At 39.7% G+C, this 20,524-nt stretch overlaps 1 protein-coding gene across 3 annotated transcripts in view; it reads right to left on the bottom strand.

Annotated features, from left to right (window-relative positions):
• Window positions 1–20,524, bottom strand: part of LOC135256575 (tumor necrosis factor receptor superfamily member 11B-like) — a 114,823-nt gene that overhangs the window by 14,198 nt on the left and 80,101 nt on the right. For 2 of the 3 annotated variants that reach the window (XR_010330469.1, XR_010330473.1), the window contains exon 4: window positions 6,224–8,470. The exons of the other annotated variant lie outside the window; for it this stretch is intronic. The gene's annotated coding sequence lies outside the window, so the exon portion shown is untranslated. Of the gene's footprint in view, window positions 1–6,223; window positions 8,471–20,524 lie in introns of those variants that run through there. 3 annotated transcript variants of the gene reach the window in all.

Genomic DNA, 20,524 nt, shown 5'->3' with positions numbered 1-20,524 from the left:
AAGTTCAAACCACATTGTTGATTTGCTTCTGCATTGTTTCAATTGTAAGTGATAAAAATACCACCATGTTATACATTTAACATGTTTTAAAATCAAGTTTCCATACAAAAGGTGGGAGTTTTTGGAGCATACATAGGGCAGCATTGCAATTTACTACTGAGCACATGTTTAGTAAGTTTATTGTCAACTAATTTGCAGATACTTTCTTGACTACAGAAGTTCTAACAAAAGAAAATAACTACATTTAAGTATTTGATTTTTGAAAACGTATAAATTAAAACATTCCTGCCCTTTAAATATATTCCACATTTAACAGTAAACTTGACCTTATTCTTGATAAATTTCTCTGTAACTATCATTCTCTTGAAAGACAGATATTGATTTATATATGCTGATACATTCCACATCAGCTGTTTGCTTGAACATTTTGAGCTCACTGCTTTCTTGGAAAAGCAAGTGATGCAGGACTCCTTTTTCAGTGCCAAGCTTAATTAAATAGTGTAATATACAGTGAGTTCTTCAATCTCTTGTGGCAACTGATATGTCAAGTTGTAGCATCCATACCTGAGAGATTTTACAGATTACTTTGGTACAGGGTCATTCTGTTTAGAATGTTTCCACAACCAGAGTCTTAATTCTCCGTAAGGCACAATACACCGAGGTTGTTGGTCTAAACCTAACCAAGAGCACTTTGACTTCGAGGCAGTAGCAGTGCCAGAGTTACAATCACAGGTGTAACAGAAATTTTCAGGTGGACTGGGGGGACATTGTGATCATGGAGCTGGAGGCTGGAGGGAGATAGATCGAGACTGCAAACCAGGGGGAACCTCCAATTGTTGGGTGCACCAGTTAAAAACTGGGTGTGGTAAGGACACCTAGGACATGGCGTGCTGCCGGCAAGTGGTTTGAGGTCCATCCTCATTCAAGCTAGATTAGATATTTCAGCTGGTGGGGACAGCTGTAACACCAAAGGGATATACTTTGTGTACAATACATTGTGACAATCTGGAGAGAGTAGTTGCAACAGTTCCCAGGTCTTGATTCTCTGGTCAAAGTCAAGCAAATGCTGAAACAAGAGAGTGTAACACGCTGCACTCGAAGGCCATTGCACATTGGGGAAAAGCTGGCTTTAGTGACATGACCCAGGTCACTTGGGACTGCATATCAGCCACCAAGTTCACAGTAGGTGTCTGGAAAGGCATATATTTAATCGGTAAGTGTGTGGTCAGTGTAGGCTTAGTTTATGGTCTTACGTGGATCAGACCATATCATTGGCTGAAGGAAGAAATACATAAAATAAACTATATTTTAGGTTTGTTTTTACACTGCATAAAGTATATGGCTGTGCGGTTCGCATGTTCATTCCATTTCCCTGCCCTGAGATATTACCCATGATACATGCCTGCAGTGAGATTCCTCCCACTTCCATTGCTCCATCTATTTTGCATTCAATGATATTTAGAATGTATGAAATATGTTATGCTTCTAATGCTTCTAATTGAAGTGCATATTCTGATCTCAGCTAATGCATTTTTCAAGATAATTTATATCAAAGTCAAAGTGCTCTAGGTCAAACTTAGACCAACAACCTAAGTAGAACTTTTAAAGGCTTGTGGAACATGGCTGCTATAAAATCTAAATTTTCACATTTTGTGCAATATTTATTTGGAACCTATAATAAGTTATATGATGTTAACTTTACATGATGATTATCAAAATTTCATGATATACATGTTCCAGTCAAATCTGAGTAATTGGCATATCAGATTTTTGTTGTCAACATCAGAGATATTGCAGTTAAAATGTGTAAAAAAAATGTGCTTCATATTTGTGGCAGAGGACAGTGCAATGAATCTGAAGAACACAGCGACAGTCAAGGGTGCAAGTTGTGGGGGGACATGGGGGTTATACCCCTTCCCTATATACAAAACAGACCAAATAACCCCTCAATAATATAGCATGATGACGAGAAAAATAATTTCAAAATATAGCTGCAAGCAGCGATGTTGGGGGCCAAGCACCAAGGGTGAGCCGCAGATCATTGCGTGCAATTTGTGTCTTTCTGAAATTTCTGCAAAAACATAAACAAAACTTTGTAACGATTTAGTTGCCTTCATACCACAGTTGCGCTGCTTGGGTGCACTGCATACTTCAATGGGAGAGGGAGACGAGCAGTGTGCAAGGTCCAGTCGTTCATTCTTCCCAGCCTGGCACATGCACACATATGGTACTTATGGTGGTGGAGCATCAGGCCATTTTCCCTCTGGAGTGAAAGTACTCCTTTGAGCTGTCGATTTTTCCCCCATAGCCTGCTGTACATCCTTTCCTTTCTGCCTATCCTTTTCTCTCCCACAAGAGCTCATGCAATGTGATATGCAAGTGAAGCGTGCCTGCCTGTCAGCATGGGAAAGGGGAGAAAATGTAGCGAGAGAGAAGAAAAATAGGTAGAAGAAGAATCCTAGCAAAAACAATAGGGGTCCTACACACCCTTGGGGCTTGGCTAGCAAGCCCTTGGTGCTTGACCTCCTAATAATAAAGATGGGGATTTCATGATGTAACTGGGATATACTGATCAGTAAGGCTAGGTGTTTGTCACAGAAGTTTCAGGTGACATGGTGTGTGAAAAAAGCAACTGGCAAAGATGTTTACCAGGGAAAATTAGGCCTAAATAGCACACAAGCAATTTCGTAATGGTGTTTTTTACAAGACAAAGCCATGCCAAGCAAAGACAGTGGTGCTGTTTGTTCCATTTCTACAGTAGGTTAAATGTTCAAATGTACCTCATAAAATCACAACGCAGCTCCAACATTTTCTATTAGCAATGCTTTGTGCAAGAATTACTGAAAGGGCAGATTCAGTAGCCTAAAATATTTAATAAACAAATTGTGCTAGAAATGAGGTCTTAAGCAAGAATGTCATCACCTTCTATATGCTTTATCCATAAGCATTGCTTCCAGGTACTGACCTGAATAATTGGAGGAAGGTCTTACATGTAGTGATGTAAGGTCTTACATGCAGTGATGATAAGCCTTTATTTGACAAATTAAGAAAAGGGTGTCTCTGCACTCTGACAATGACGTTATGACTTTAACTTTACCAGCGTATTGTCCTATTTAAATTAAATACTGCCTTTGCTGATTAAGAATATCTTAAATAATTTGGCCCACTCATTATTACCTTGGCCCACCCACTAATTCAATCCTGCCGCCCCTGCTGCTTACATGGAAAATCAACTCCGGCTCTGTTCTCACAGGATGCTGACAATGAAAACTGTGGGAACATTTAAGGACTAAAATGCATGTGTGCGAAAGCTGGGGCTTTATATTTGCGCTTTGCTTTTAAACACAGGTGTTTAAAAGAACAACCCAGACTGTAGCCGCTCCGAGTCAGTGTGATTGACAACCTAATGACGTATAATTTCCCAGAGTGTGTAGGGTGGCACTTGGGGTGGCCAATCAAATTTTTTGGGCGGCAGGTGCCACCACAGCCCCCTCTCCTGGACACGCCCCTGACTTGTAGGTGGTTCTTTTGCAGCCAGCAACAGCCCATTGATTTTTTATAAACTTCAAGCACTTGTTACTGCTGTGACAGTTGTGCATGTCATTTCATTCGTTTCCCACTGCTACACATGAGATCTATTCATTAATTTAACAAATTTACGTTATTTGAACTCTTGATTTCTGTGATGTCTTCCATTTTTTGTTAAGTTTTTCGTGATTATCAACAACTTTGCCATGACAGCTCCGCGATTTCACATTTTCTGCGACAAATACCCTTACTGATCCGTGATTTGTAGTATTTACTCTGTAGTAATTTCCTCTTTGATTTGACCAGAAATGATGTTCTTTAAACAAAAATCTTACAGGGAGGCATGCCCCAGGACCCCCTTTATTCCAATCTACCTAATATTCAAACTGAAGTTATGCCCTTGGTGGAAGTACAGTAATGACAGACAAATGCAGAATGATTAGAATTTGCTGATTATGAATAAGATGTGATAAGATTTGTGCACAATTCAATCAACATTTTCATTAAGACTGACTTACAAATGAATATAAGAGTTAAGTGTTCTTCTTCATAAACAGTTTGACAAGTTCATTATTCATCAAAATTAACTCGCCACATTTTTTGGGAAAAAAGAGCCTAACACTTAGATTTGCTTGCAAGTACAAGTAAAGAACATATGTTCATTACATCCAGGCCTTTGTCCTCTACTGCCTTAAAGATCCTGGATTTTGGTAGCATATCAAATTCAATCTCTCATGGTGACATTAAGCACTTAGCAAGACCAGCTCTTGCTTTTGCAGTCGCCCTTTTCTCCCCTGCTGAAGGAAGGTACGACTTGGAACAATCCCTCACAAGACCAGAGACCTCTGCAGTCGTTACACAAACAGTACTGACGTTCCAAGACGTGGCTGGGGTTTCTTGGAGGCTGAAACTACAACCATGGTTTTTTGAGGGCCGTGGCGGAGTCCTCTGGGCAAATTACAAGGCGGACTAAACCACAACAACGGAAGAAGGGTAGGTGGACACGTAGTGCACACGGAGGGAAGCTATCAGTGAGAAAGCAAACAGGGGTCAGCTGAGCTGTGGTTTGGAGTTGTGTGTTACTCCACGTACTGGGAGGGTGACGTGGGTGTCAGGAGGTAAACCAGCTACTGCGTAGCACAAACCAGAAACTCGACCAAATCCAAACTTAAATCCACCCACTAATAACAAACGACAAATGCCATGCCTAGTGGTCGCTACTGTTTTCCAGGCTCACGGCCTGAACTTATGAAGAAATAAAAATCCCAATATCAATGAATGATTTGTGTGTGTGTCTGTGTGTACATGCATATAGAGTACATACAGTAAACTCAACAAAAAATAATATAAAATATACAAGTACAGAGGTATATATTTTTCTCAGAAATGCAGAAAATTATATATTTTTTAATTATAATGCATTACACAGACCACAATCAAATGTTTTACAAAATGACAAAAAAACGATCAAGAATCACAAATAATCACACCCCTGTTCTTATTTGTGGTTCCTGCCGTGGCCATTATAACAGCAAGTAGTTACCTTCGGTTGTGGTTTATAAGGTTATACATTTTTAGGGGTGGGGTCCTCAACCATTCATTTGTGCGCAGAATTGCTCTAGTCCTTCAGATACTTCGGTTGATGTCCACGGACACGGAGTTTAAACCACCAACGTTCAACCGGATTCTGGTCTTGAAATGGAGATGGCCACTTCAGGACATTGATCTTGTACTCTGTCAACCATTTTTTGTTGCTTTGGAAGTATTTTAAAGATTCTATCTGGTTGGAAGTGATAAGGTGTGGGTTTCTGGCAGAGGAATCAAGGTTTTTGGACAAAATGTCTTGGTTTCATCTATTTTAACAAGGGCCCCAGGGTGTGTGGATGTGAAACAACCCCAAAGCATTAAACATCCACCATGAGGTGCTTTTCAACATTACTTGCATTATTTGGATGCCAAACACAATACTGATATACTTGTCCAAAAAGCTTGATTTTTGTTTTATCTGACCACAAGACACAGTTCCAATTGTAGTTCAGATGTAGTTTAGCAAATTCAAGATGCCATTTTCATTGAACTGTCTTCAAAAGAGGCTTGCTTCATGCAACATAAAAGCCATTGTCATGGAGGCGTCATGGAATCGTAGCTTTGGATACCTTGTAACGCCATGATGCTGGGTTAATTTGAAGATAATGAACTGTGCCCCTTGGCCTTTTTTGCCTTTTGAAGATAATGAACTGTGCCCCTTGGCCTTTTTTGCCTTTTGAACCATCCATGTATGAGCAAGATAAACATGTTTGTAGCCATCTCCGGATCTTTAGAAGTCAATGCATTTACCCGATGCTTTCAGGGAGTTCTTGGCATTTCACCATGAAGACTAAAGTATTTCAAATGTGTGCTCCCTCCTTTTTATAACCTGAAGTAACATGAGACCATTGTAGGCCACTACACAATTTCCTAACTTTCCAATGAACATCAAGTAAGTTGTATATTTGCGAAGGTTTTTTTTTGTTGTTGGATTGTATTTAAAAGAGTAGATAGGAGTGTGAATAATGGTGATCCAGGTGTTTTCTGGAAATAAAATATTATTAAAACAAATATGTTTTACTGTAAAATAATATTCACACTGTAGGTTTAGAATTTTATTAATCTTGTGAGCATAAAATGTACTTGTATTCTTTATTTTGTACAGTTTTTTCACATGTTTATCAGGGGTGTGAACAAAAAAGGGTTAAATGCTGTTAAAGTGCAGATTCTCGACTTTTATTGAAGAGCATATTTTATACATTTTGGTTTGAACATGTAGAAATGACAGCAGTTTTTTAATACGCAATCCCCCCATTTCCGCACAACATAATGTTTGGGACAAATTCACCAGTGTTTCTGATTTGCCAGGTGTGTTCAATTTCTTCTGTAGTGCAGGTATAAGACAACTTTCAGTATCTAGTCTTGATTCTCAGTATGTTATTGCTGTTTGTCAACATGGGGACAAGAGTTGTGCCAAGAAGGCCATTATGAGGGAGAAATTTTTTTAAAAAGTCGAAAACACTGGCCAAACCTTAGGCCTACCAAAATCAACTGTTTGGAACATTATTAAGAAGAAATAGAGCTCTGGTGAGCACAGTAATCTCAAAGGGCCTGGTAAGTCAAGGAAGACCATTACAGTTGATGACCGCAGAGTTCTCAACATAATGAAGAAAAACCCCCAAACACCTGTCCAACAGATCAGAAACACTGTTTAGGAGGATGTAGATGACTGCAGATCTGTCAGTGACTACTGTCTGCAGAAGACTTCAGGAACAGAACTATAGAGGCTACACTGTGAGATGAAAACCATTAGTTCACTGCAAAAATGAGATGGCCAGGTTACAGTTTGCTAATATGTACCTAAAAGAGCCTGCAGAGTTCTGGAAAAAGGTCTTGTGGACAGATGAGTCCAAGATTCCCTTGTATCAGAGTGATGGCAAGGGCAACGTGAAAGCATCTCTGAAACATGGTGGTGGGGTTGTTATGGTTTGGGCTTGTATGGCTAGCACAGGTACTGGCTCACTTGTCTTCACTGATGATGTAACTGCTGAGAGCAACAGAATTTTGAAGTGCACAGAAACATCTTATTACTTAAGTTCAACCAAATGCCACCAAATGCATAGGATGACACTTCATCCTACAGCAAGACAATGATCCCAAACGTACTGCTATAGCAACAAAGGAGTTTTTCAAAACCAAAAACTGAAAAATGTTTGACTGGCCAAGTCAGTCACCCGAATTGAATCCAGTTGAACATGCATGTCACATGCTGAACAGGAAACCTAAGGCAACTAGCCCCCAAAACTAACAGGAGCTGAAGGTGGCTGCAGTATAGGCCTGACAGAGTATCACCAGAGATATTCAGCACTTGGTGATGGGTCAAAGACTTCAAGCTGTCATTGCATTCAAAGGATATGCGACAAAGTACTAAACTTAAGTACTCACATGACATTAATATGTCCCAAATATTATTCTGATCTGAAATAGGGGGGCTATGTATAAAAAGTGCTGTAATTTCTACAGGGTGAAAAAATATCCTTAAATAAAAGCTGGGAATGTGCACTTTAACCACAGGTGAATTGTTTGATTTAAAAAAATCTAAAATTGTGGTGTACAGAGCTAAATCAAGAAATTTTCCCCAAACATTATGGAGCTCACTACATATACATATATAAGTGTGTGTTAAGTGGTGATTAATAGGTGAATGTGGATTTGCTGTTGTGTAATTTGTATAAAGTTTCCCAAGTGTAAAGTGTCTAAAAAGTCAAAATCAGTCCCATTTGGGCAGACAATTTCTGTGCTGGATGCCTCCAGTTCTACACAGAGAAGTCAAGAGATAAAAAAAAGATCATTCCTGATATTGTTCTGTGAAATAGATAAAAGATCATCCAAAACTGTAAGAGAGTATACGAACCATGCTACCTGCTTCTCCGTATTTTACTTGACTTTTGCTATCTCGCCTTATCTGCTAACAGTTAATTCACATTTTTCTGGTACCTGGGGAGACTTAAAATATTACTTATTTACTCATTTACTTACTTATCTCACAACAGATAAGCGTATGGACAGGAATCTCACTCCAGGCCACGGGCAATATAACATTATACTGAGATAACAAAATACAGCACTTAATGTCACAAGGTTGAGATGAAACATAAAGAAGATTATGGTGTTTTGGAAGCCCTTTATGTGTCACAGGGAAATTTCTGAAGAAATTTAAACTGTTTTTCAAAGTAATACACTGAATCAGTTTTCAAAAGAAGTTTCTTGAGGGAGACTGTGGTGGTGCAATCTGTAGGGTGGGATGACTCCCAGTCCATGTGAGAATTTTCCTGTATGGCCAGGGGTTCAATCATCGACATGGCACGTCCCGTGCAGCAACATCATCTCGGTCTGTAATCCTTTCTGCATACCCCTGTATGAGTAATGAGTAAAAAAATGCATAAGGTGGGCAGGCTGTCAGATCTATTTTTTTATTTTAAAGGCGGGTCTCTCGCTCAGATAGTGCAATATTTATTTGCAGCCTTAATTGGGGGAAGACCTCACCAAGCTTCCCAGAGTATCTCTGTTAATCTTATAGATATGGAACTGTATTCAGGCAGCCAACTGTAGTCTGTACATACATGCATATGTGTAGTCTGTACATATATACATACATACAAACATTCATGGATACATACATACATACATTCATTTTATGAAATGCACAATTTGTTAATCTGTGACATACATCCTGAAAATCCATGCATAGATACAGTACATACAGTACATGCATGTCTACTATACATACATACATTTTATGAAATGCACATTTAGTTTATCTGTGACATACATACATACATACATACGTAAATTTTATGAAATGCACTTTTTGTTGATCTTTAACAGTAAAGAGTAATTGCCGTAATCTAAATTAAACAGAACCCTATATAGCCTACCTTTGAAATCAAAGCCTGGACAAAATTATAGACCTGTTGCCCTTTGCTCTGCACGAAAATGACATCTGAGTATACAGCAAATGAAATATAGGGTAACTAAATTGCCAAATGCTGCATAACCTCCGTTGGTAAATGGTCTGCGTGGCAGCAATGAAATTTGCCAAAAAATGCTTGGATAGGATGAAAGACTTGAGACCAATTCATGTGGAGGACGAGGCCTCTGCCGACCATTGGAAATCTGCACGAGGTATGTGACCTTCTCAAGTTATCCTCACTGTGCCCTGTGGTCTCTCTGAATGCTCCCATTTTGGTTTGTATTTTGCCTCTCATTTTTGGGTAATTAAATCAAGTGTGCAACACTTTCTGAGGCAAATCTCAGGAAGATGTACAGTGAGGCTCGAAATGCAAAGCAAAATGTTGGCCTTTATCAATATGGCCTCTCACAAATAAATAAAAATTACACTGTGATAGCAAGCAAGCGGAATGCACTGACACATGCTAGGTGAAACTTTAAATAGTTATAACAAAATATCGTTGGTTTGAAAGAATACTTTTGATCAGGCCCGGATCTAGACTGCTCAGATTGGGGGGGCTATTAGAAATTTGGGGTGGGCACTTTTTCACACAGTGGGCTATACTACATTGTTGAGCTGTTTTCCTAGTTTTAATATACGACTGATGTGTCTATTCTTAAACATTACCACTCTACAGTTGCACTCAAAATTATTTGCACATGAGGAATAGGCTAAGATTGTAATAGAGAAGTATCAGGTGTGAGCACTAGCACTTACTGACTTCTGGGGCTAGAACAATTTCGCACATGGACATATTTCAAGTTTGAACTATTTGAACTGTTTGAACTATATTTGTGAACTCTACATTATGTTCTCATAGTCATCCCTTTAATCAGGACCGCGTCTCTGTCAGCCACGCCAGCAAACTGACGACAGGGGAAGCAGAAGCATGCATCTAGTTTGGTTGAGTATTACAACCACGGCTGTGATCGGTACCAGCTCGGATTAAACGAACGAGATGTCAGACTAAACATTCGTTTAGGAATTACTTTTAGTATTGGTTGGGATGGTGCACTATTATTCAGATCACTTAGATGATTTTCAGCAGCAGGAACTACACCGCTGACTGCACTGTGTTGGTGCGAAGTGGGCAGGGAAGATGTAACATTACTGCTTGAACATTACACTTGATCCAAAGGCGCCGGTTCCGAAGCCTGGGAGTTCGAGCTAAGAGCAGCTGTAACTGAATTGCTGGTAGCAAGCCTTGATTTGGCAACCAAAAATCATTGCATGGTGTTTATGGCTGTGTATGACTACTTTAAGTGAAGTCTAGCACGTAATCTATCTAACCAGGTAACTTTGTTTATACTGAGCGCTGATATAAACATTAGCAAACTGTCAAATGTGAAATACTGTTATAGTGTGCTTGCTAGCTAACAGTAACGTTAGCTAGCTAGCTAGCTATTTATCTAGTAAACTAAACCACTACCAGTAAAGATCCTTATTCAACACAACAACAAACTACAGCAACAAGATAAATTTTAACAAGAATAAGCTTCAATAAGAATGAACTGATATTCCTCCTCCACTGTCACAGGCTCTACAATGCTCCGCAGAATGTTAATTTAAAGTAATAATCTCGAAGATTTTCATTAAAATAAATGTCTTTTAAGTCATTATCTATCGCTGCATTGGGTAACACAATGGTGATTGAGCCTATTTTTATATTAATTTATACTATTATTATTATCATAATTCATGATTAAAAAACTTGGTGTCTGTGGCGACATTTAGTGACGTGTTTTTCATCACCCATCAGTGGTTGGTCCGCCAGAGAGGGTAGGCGGAACTAACGCAACAGGCTCGCTCTTCAACTCACTTGTGTGTGAGCAGCATACTGTTTTTTTCCGATGTCTGCATGCGTTACAATAACAGAGAAAGGGGGGGTTGGGGGAGTTATGGAGCCCTAAAAAGTTTTTGTGCAACATGAGAGATCATACTATTTGTTGATGTAGATTTTGTATTACATTTAATGACAATGTAACTTTACTAAATTACATAGCTATTTGCACAGCTAACACTAGCTACCGGACCATGTCATGAAAGACAACATTAGTTTAGACAACGTTGCGCACAGTATCCATCTCTCATATCAGGTAACGTTGCGTTAGCTAGTTAGCTAATGTAATTAACACAATCTAATTATTTTGTCCAACCAGCAAATCAGAAATCAGGAAATTCTGACGGGGCGAATGAAATAAACGTGATTGACAGATTCAAATGGCGCAGAATAAAGTTGACCAATTGGGTGGGCACAGCAGAAATTTGGGTGGGCATTGCAAACACATGCCCACTTCTAGATCCGGCCGTGCTTTTGATATACATGGTAAATGGTAAATGGACTGCATTTATATAGTGCTTTTATCCAAAGCGCTTTACAATTGATGCCTCTCATTCACCAGAGCAGTTAGGGGTTAGGTGTCTTGCTCAGGGACACTTCGACACGCCCAGGGCGGGGTTCGAACCGGCAACCCTCCGACTGCCAGACAACTGCTCTTACCTCCTGAGCTATGTCGCCCCCATGAAACAGAATTTCAGGGATGTTTGCCCCGTTATAGCTACCATTCTTCTTAAAGTGCTTTTCCCCATTGATTTCTTTCTTGAGTTGCTCATTTTACCCACGCAAGTGCATCGCACATTTTTTAGAGGGCTACTCAATCCACTTGTAGTGTCAGGACACATGCACATACAGAAATTTCCTTATCATAGGAATGAAGGGCCAGCTGTATAGTATATATATATATAAAAGAGAAGAATTACATGCTGATTACATCAATGTAGGGAATTCACAAAATAGTCTTAAATTACTACAGTGGCTTGCAGATAGTCAGCAAGACTGAATTTCTCACGTGAATGAAAATGTATACCATAGAGCCAGAAAAATGTTACAGAATTAATGTGTGTCTGGGTAGAAATGCAAAGTAGGAATTTAATGTTGGTGAGTTCCGCCATACTATACAATTCTAAAAGTGGAAAACAGCCAGCAAAAAGAACCTCAAACTTAAACGAAAAATGAAGCTGAATGGACATCAGATTGGCTCAGTAAGTAAAAGTTTGTTGGTTTTGGGGCATGTCATTAGGGACACAGTTGGCCTTGTCTCACCAGTGACCACTGCAACATTAGCGATAAGAGTGCAATTAGCTCCCTTGGCTGGAGACCTTGGTCTTTTGTTCAGTTGGAAAATTGTATCTCTCATACTGTGATGTGGCTGGAGTGGGCTGTGGTTTTAATCCTGCTGCAGACCTACGTCCGTTACAGTGCTTCCATGACTTGGATAATATGACCAATGCCTATTAGATGGCTGAGGTTGCTGTGGGGGTTTATAGGGGAAAAATGGAGAGGAGTTCAGAGATACTGGCTTCTCTGATGAATGTGAAACCCCCTTTAGCATGGGACCCCAGTCTTTAGCTAAGTGAGCTAATCCTATCGCTTGCTGGACAAAGTGGCCAGTGAGGGCTGTGGATCAGCCTTTGTCCTTGATGCCCTTAATTTTAGCTAGCGTTGCAGTGAGAGGACTCCTCAGTGACTTTGAAAGAGTGCTGACTGTTGACAGGAGTGTCAGTGACTGAAACAGCTGCACTTGCTGATGTTGAGCTGCTGTGTGAAAGGATACATCAATATGGAACTCTGAGGGAAAAATATCAACAAAGGGAAGTATTGGTCAGACATGCATACTGGGGGATCGTGTTTTTCCATACATAGAAATCCCAAAGCAAAGCAGAAAAGCAAGTCCAGATAAGTTGACTGTAAATTTCACCCTGGGGCAAGAGCAGCCCATTTTCTCAAGAATGGTGGTCATTTTAAAATATGTGATGATGATACAAAACATAAGATTGTAATATCTGATCTGTTAAAAAACTGAAACCATATAGTGACATACAGATTATTGCCAAAATTAACATGTGTGTCTTTAAAACTTTATATCATGCCAGAAACATGTCTAAAGACACATGCATTATGCATTCTGACCGATGACAACGGATGAGTTGTTTCTTCATGATTTACAAGCAATTAAATTATAGATGGGAACCAGCATTCCTGGATAATCCACAAAGCTTTATCAAGCTAGCAATAAGCATTTATTCTGCAGAAGACCATTCAGCACTTTAATAATCTTTCAAATAAAGAGAGGCAAAACTCTGTACATTATAAATCAAATTTACCAGAATTAGGCCTTCATTTACGTGATTTGTTTTTAACTTATTTATATATATGCTGCAGCACAAAACATAAAAATACATTACACATGATTTAAGTTCCTCTTAAAAAGGCTCTAAAATGTTTTGTTTCATAAAATAATAGTTTAATTAAATAATAGTACCCAAAAATACATTACACATGCTTTTCTTTTTTACAATAGAGATATTTAAGGCAGATTCTTGGAACAGTAAAGTAGATTTTCAGGGGAGACAGATTAAATCATTACCAGCCAGGTAATTATTACAGCTAGGTTATGCTAGTTGCATTTGCATAGCTGGGTGTGTTTGCTGCTTTTCAGTGAATGTGCACTGGGTGTGTTCCTGTGGTCCATTCTGTGGTTGATGGATTTAGTATTTGGCAAGAGAGGGTGTTGCCCATAAGACACATCAATAAATTGCTTTGCATGATTTATGGCTTTCTAGAGAATGATTACTGCATTGAAAAAAAATAAAAATGCTAAAGGGGAATGGCCTTCACAAGTTCCACGATTTTTATTTTATTTATTTATTTATTTACAAAAAGGTACATTTTGAATATGGTGTTCACAGGCATGCAAGGTCTGCAAGGTCAAGCAGTGGGCAATCTCATAGGAGAGCATATTTTTTTATGTAGTGCTGATTGCAACAATCAGTTTCTTCACTAAATCTTTTGGGGGCTACAGTAATGTGCATTACGGTGATGCTCAAAACTACCCATTTGCACATTCAAGTCTGAGCCACCAAGAGTAAAAGTGTGAGCCACCAAGAGGATAAGATTGAGCAAAAGTAAACACCCAGGGGAAACTGCTTGCTTTTTGTTTGTTTTATCTGTTTTGTGGTAATTGGGATGAATGTCTTCCCTGTGCTCCGTGTTTGCAGGGCCAAAACGGCAGTTGAAGTCAAGTTTCAGAACGTGGTTAGCAGTTCCTTCACAGAAGCCACAATATACCATGGATGTGTACCAACACAAAGCTGCATGTACTGCACACATACTGTAAGGCCTTAACTTCAGAGACAGCAGCTTCAAAGCAGAAGAGAAGGGCCCTTTTGATGAGACTCGCAGATTTGGAAGCAACTGTGGCCACAGGCCTCCGTGTAGTTGCACAGCCCTTGGAAGCTATTTTTAATCTCTCACTGAAAGCAGGCCTGAGGCCCTTCAATTAATTGGCTACTTTTTAGGCAGTCAAACTATTCATGGTATTTCGTCAGCAAAGATCAGAGCTCACATCATCATTAAGTTACCAATGGGTTAATGGCAGTGTGCATCTGGCAGAGTGCAGTGTATCTGAACATGTTTTAATGTGATGTAGGAAGTATACATCGATCATATTTAAATTACACCCTGACTTCATATAGAGTACTGAAAAATAATGAATATATATAGCCATATAGCATCAAAAGAAATAGGAGCATACGAAGCCTCAGAGGCCATCAAGACAGATGATGTTTCCTTCTTGGTATTTCTGATTTTTTTCAGCATTGTTTTCTTATCCAGTGATATCTTAGTAAGCATTTTCCATACAGTAATCCTCCAGCAGTTCTCCAATTGCACTGGAAAAAATAATTTCTTTCAGCAGACCGAGCAACTTCTCATCCAGATATAATTCCTTCCTCTTTTGAAGAGAACATGACGTTTGATTTTGTGACAATGTAAGTCTGTCACTAGTTTTGTCTCCGGCTAACAGAATATTTGTCACCTGTGCCAGGTTTGGCAGTTTTGTGGTCGGCAGTAAACTTGTTTGCATCAACATGATTTTGTCAATGCAATAGGGCGTGTGTCAATGAAAACATTTGCCGCTGTGCTAATTTGGTGGTCAATAATGTGTGTGAGTTTGAAATCAACCCAGACCATGTTAAAACTGAAACAATGCCGCATTGTGCTATTTTGGTAGTGATGCACCACACGTACAGTGCCGTAAAAAACGATACGCCCCCTTCCTGATTTCTCTATTATTGCATATTTGTCGCATTGAATGGTTTCAGATCTTTAGACAAAATGTAATATTAGACAAAGGGAACCTGAGTAAACACACAACACATTTTATTAATTATTATTTCATTTATTTAAGGAAAGAAGTTATCAAACACTCATAGCATACTGTATCAAGTACATGTTTGAAAATAATGAATCTCAGTTGAAGTGGCCATTTTTGTTTATTTTAAAAACCTCCACCACACCCACAGTTAGTTAGTTGTTGTTGCTACAGTCTGCCACCACTAAATGATCAAAACTGAGTTGGACCTGTCAGCGCCTTGTGTTAGGGTTAGCATTAGTCAATATTGCCCCTTGACTGTTAAAATAGGGCCCAAAATGTGTCTTTCAGTGAAGCATCACAGGTGAGCAAGTAGCCTTGTACATGTAGGGAGCTCAAGGCAGGCAGATAGGTATGCCACTAATTGGAATGTCTCATGTGATGCTTCCATTAACCTCAACATTATCGCACTCAATTTATGCTATGTACAGGCTACAGGGCAACTTAGATAAGCAGTAGCAGTGCAATAATGGCAGTAGACCTAGTGGAGGCTAAACCTACATGGACATTTGCTTAATTGTAAGTTTTATAACAAAAAAAGTTACTTTTTGTTTGTAGTCAGTCTAAAATTAGTCTGATCTATTCACTTATTTCACTTCAGGACTTGCATTCCATACTTTGGAACCTGGTGGTTTTTGACTGGTCATAATAAACTGTGCCAGCTAACACTCCATAATTACACGTAAAACACAGCCCATGTGATCACCAAATCTAACACCTGGTGTTAGAAGTAAATGCTGAGCACATGACATTAGGACAAAAAGCAATGGATTTGTCATTACTGAAGAAAACGGAGGCATTAACATGGCTAGGAACATTTTCTGTATCCTTCAGGTACAAATAAAAACAAACAAGGGAACGGTTTTCAATTAGATGTGATCGTGACTCACCCATAAAAACATATGCTGGAAAATTACTTAACTTCCCAGTAGTGACATTAGTAGTCCTGTAAATATACGCATGTCTGCTAAATCATTTTGTGCTCAAAATGGAATAGGGTGCCCAAAGTGGGTGGGCAAATGCCGCAGGCTAGGTTAAAGTGGAATTTTCTGTCTGGTCAAAAAAAAAAAACTAATTAATACCATATCCAAGCAATTCAGGTACAATTTCAGTAGGTATAATACAAAGAAAAATTTATTCATTTCTAAACCCAAATCTACAGTACTTCTATGTGTCACAGTAGATGAAATTGTGCATATTGTGTACAATAGATTTTGTCTCCAATGTCCTTTTGAATATGGTACATAAGCCATTACCTGTGCAGAGCAATGGATACAAATAATTTATTCACACACAGGTAATTAAATCAAACAGGGATAACTATTGTTAATTTTTATTCAGCTTTCTTTTTTACCTCATCTGCTTGGTTAATCAATTAGTCATGTTTGTCTTTCTAATGATTTAAGAGCTCAAGCTAATTTTACAGTCATGAGTCTTAGAATACACAGAATGTAGATTATTCCAGACTCAAGGTTAAGCACAAGGATGCTTTGACTGCGCCAGAATGCCAAACAAGGAGGGCTAAATAAAATGAATTCATTGCCAGTAAAAGGGCGTTGAAAACTATATTTGTCTGCCGAGGTTTTGTGACTGGAAAGAGAACAGAAGAAACTGTTTAATCCTTTGGTAGAAATTGATAGGTGCAGAATGGAAATAAGTCTCTCATTCAAGACGAGAGACCCAGTTTGGAAAGAAAAAAAATAAATATCAGTGAATGCGCTCCTTGGGTTTTTTTTCACCATGCCCTATTTATTTAAGGGGGCTGTCGAGAGGAGGTTTCTTAAACTCTTCCGTCCCGAGACTTTTTCACTGGGACTTCTTCAGAAACCACTGGTGGTACACTGACGGTCATCCTGTGGTTGCATTATGTACCCGTTCGTCTTTTTTGGAAGCTGTCTTGCCAACCACATAATAGGCTTCAGGGAACCCAAGTGTTTTGCAACCTTTTGAAATAGGCTCCAATGATGATGACTTGTCTGGGGGGATAACCTGGGCTTCTCCAGACATCTCCGGAGCACATGAATGACTGCTCCACAAAATGAGATATATTTAGGCCTGCTCATACATAGAACTGATTCCATGGATGTTGGATGTGGGGGACAGCAGTAGGCAGAAGTTTTTCACATACAGAAAAGGTGAAAACACTGGACATATAGGAAGGGTTAAGCTATCTGTGTTTGTGGCATTTTTCAATGCCTGGCCCAGTTGTTGTCCCAATTATTTGGCTTGCTGTTTCTGACACTGGATTTGCAAATTAGACAGAAGGTTCCTCAAAAATGTGCACTGATAGATTTAGCACAAGATAGACAGTACCCCTTCCCCAACCCCAGGTCAAAGTGCCATTTCATTTATTTTTGTATGTTAATGTGTCTCTGTAAAAAGGAGTAACTACAGGAGTAACATTTTACTGAAATTTAGAATTTCATGACTGTGAGATATAAAATAGTACATTTGAAAATAAGTGCTTATTAGCAACTATATCATGTCAGATTTGATCTTCATTGAATAATAATTTTAAAAGCTAAATATTTATTTGTCAAATACTATTATAGCAACAGTGAATTTCTTCAAAGTACAGTAATTGTTACATTTGTGATGTTTTTGAGGGAAAAAAAAAGGCTAAAAACGGTTACCCATAAGCCACTCAGGGAAACCTTTGGAATCGCACTGGTCAGACCTCTGTCATATGACCGTACTTCCACCTCCGTGGTGATTCCCTGTGAAGGGAAACACTGCTGCTGTGGGCATTGACTCACACCGCAGGATATGATTGACCTCTATGGTATTCAATGCAATAACACATAGTTTATGAACATATAACAGATAATACCTCTTCCATTTTCCCACTGCTCCAAGCTTTATGGTTGGTGCTCATTAGTGTGCCCTTATAATGACATCTTAGCAGTTCGAACTGCCAAGGAGAGTGATTCAGGGAGCGAGACGGCAAAACTTTTCAGTTTCTTCCACACTGGAACATAAATGTTCCCACACGGGGTACATTAGCATGTGTAAAATAACAAATGCACTGGAAACAGCATAGTAGTTCAGTGTAGTACCTGTTGGACAGGACTGGGGGAGGGGGTGGTGGTGGTGGAGCTGCTCCACATGAGAGTGCCGTGGCCAGGTCCGCAGAGGTGTTTTCGGCAAGTGGTCAAAAGTGTGCTCAAGCGGCCCTTTATGCCCGTCGGCTCCTGTGCAGGGATCAGCCCAAAGGCTTGAAACTTGTGACGCCACCACCTCTCCATGCTAATGCGGGCTGGCAGCAAACCTCTGCCAAGAACCCAGAAACCACAGCGAGTCTAAAGTTCACACTTGTCAGGGTGTCTCGTGTGGAATTGGGGGAGGAATCCCGCGGCTGGGTGACTCAAAAGTTTGCCACGTTTTGACTCACTCATGGCTTTTGGTGTCGTGAGGGCTGGCCCAAGGCTTTAAAGGCAGGTGAGGGGGAACCTGGAGAAGAAGCGGTGGGAATGGCCTCCGAAAATAACTCACACTGGTCACGTGTCCCCCTGCTAATATGGACATGGGTCTGGATGAGTCCTTGGAAGAACAATGATGAAGGCCTTGACTGAACGATAATAAGTACCTTGGAGATAGAGAAAAATAAACAATTTTGTTGCCCAAGGTCAGCAGGCCAGAGTAAATGGGAAAGGTGTACTTATTCTAAAGTGGACAGTATCACGCATCACAAAGGCCCATTGTCTCAACCTGACTTGTTGATTTTAAAGAAATTACTGCCTGCCAATTTGTAAATTGGATTTTTTGTGTGCATGTTATTTATATCTTGCTGCTCTTAGTGCCAACAACCCCCATCCTGCCAGAAGCATAAGAGAATGATGCTGCAAGTCCAGATTATTTCCTGAGTTTGGCGAAAGTTGTAGTGATTTATTGAGTGAATTTTTAAGAACTTCGCACAAGAAAATCACTTATTTTCCACCTGTTTCTTTGCTACAAGTTAGAGTTTTTAGAATTTTATCATTTGGTTTTTGGTTGTTTAGCCCTCAGATTTGTCCATTTGGTGTACAACATGGACCAAAGGGATTAACATCTGGTTCTCAAAGGCAACTTCAGAGCACAGTGTGTGGTGTGCTGTGGGTAACCAGAGTATGAATAAAGCTCAAAAGGTCCTCCAAACCCTCTGTGTTTCAAAGAGTCCCCTGGGCTAAAACGGAGCGTGTTATCGTGCTCATTTCTCATTTGCCTATATTTGCGGTCCGGTGAGAAAACGGTCATTCTGGATGACTCAAATATGGCCAGCTGTCGTTTTGTAACCATACAGGTTCAAATAGCCACATCCACCGCTGTTTTACAAGTTTTGGCAAAAACTGAATCTCATCTAAGAAAAGAAGTCCTAAAACAGAGGGATCAAGCTGACAAGAGAGAGCACCCCACTCCTATACAGAAAAGTCAGGGGGAAAAAACAGATAACCAATGCTTCCAATGGGGAGACCAATACTCACAGAGACCACCCGTTATTAAACGTCAATCTGCCGACCATACGGCTGCCTTCTAAGATCTTATTGTGCCAAATCTTAAAGAAGCTCTGTTGGTAGCTGGTGAAACCCATGGGCTGCTGCTCAGCAGTAAGAACGGCAGATGGGTTCCAAGAATCCCAGCTGCCTGGAAGCTGGAAGGCCGCAAAGGGCTTCCTCCGGCATTTCGGAACGGGGCAGTTCTGAAGAGAGCTCATGTCACTGCAGCCACAGACACACCCAGCACCAGCCTGCAGCTGTCTCTGGGCCATTGCGAAAGAGATGCTACATCAAGTAGCACGCCGAGTCTTTGTTTTTCTGGCTTTTCCTTTTTACTACTCTGTATTAAATCCATGGCCTTTCTGTGGTCACATATTGTTCCAATTTCCCCTTTTTCCCTTTTTTTTTGCAGCCGTACAAAGGGACCGCCAAATTGAATGTCTGAAGTCTGAGTGAAGTCATCATTTAAGTATAAAACCCGTACCGTACTGAATATCTTGGATGAGACACACTTATAGGAAATTATAGGAAAAGTGATACTGTGTTTGAGCAAGAACTTTCAAACTTTCAAAATATATCATATATCTAGGTGTGCATACCTTGGAATTTAGAGTAACATCTGAATGCACAATATATTAAGGCTGGTTGTTTGTCATGAAAAATATTGACTGGAGTCATGGAACAGTGACAACAAAGTTGTTGAAAATCACAGAAAACTGAAAAAAGCGGAAAAAATCAGAGTTTAAAAAACAAATTTATTTATTAAATTAATA

The sequence above is a fragment of the Anguilla rostrata genome, chromosome 1 (assembly GCF_018555375.3).
Source record: "Anguilla rostrata isolate EN2019 chromosome 1, ASM1855537v3, whole genome shotgun sequence".
Lineage (NCBI taxonomy): Eukaryota > Metazoa > Chordata > Actinopteri > Anguilliformes > Anguillidae > Anguilla > Anguilla rostrata.
The sequence above is the reverse complement of the archived record's forward strand: the minus strand, read 5'-3'. Positions and strand labels throughout refer to the sequence as shown.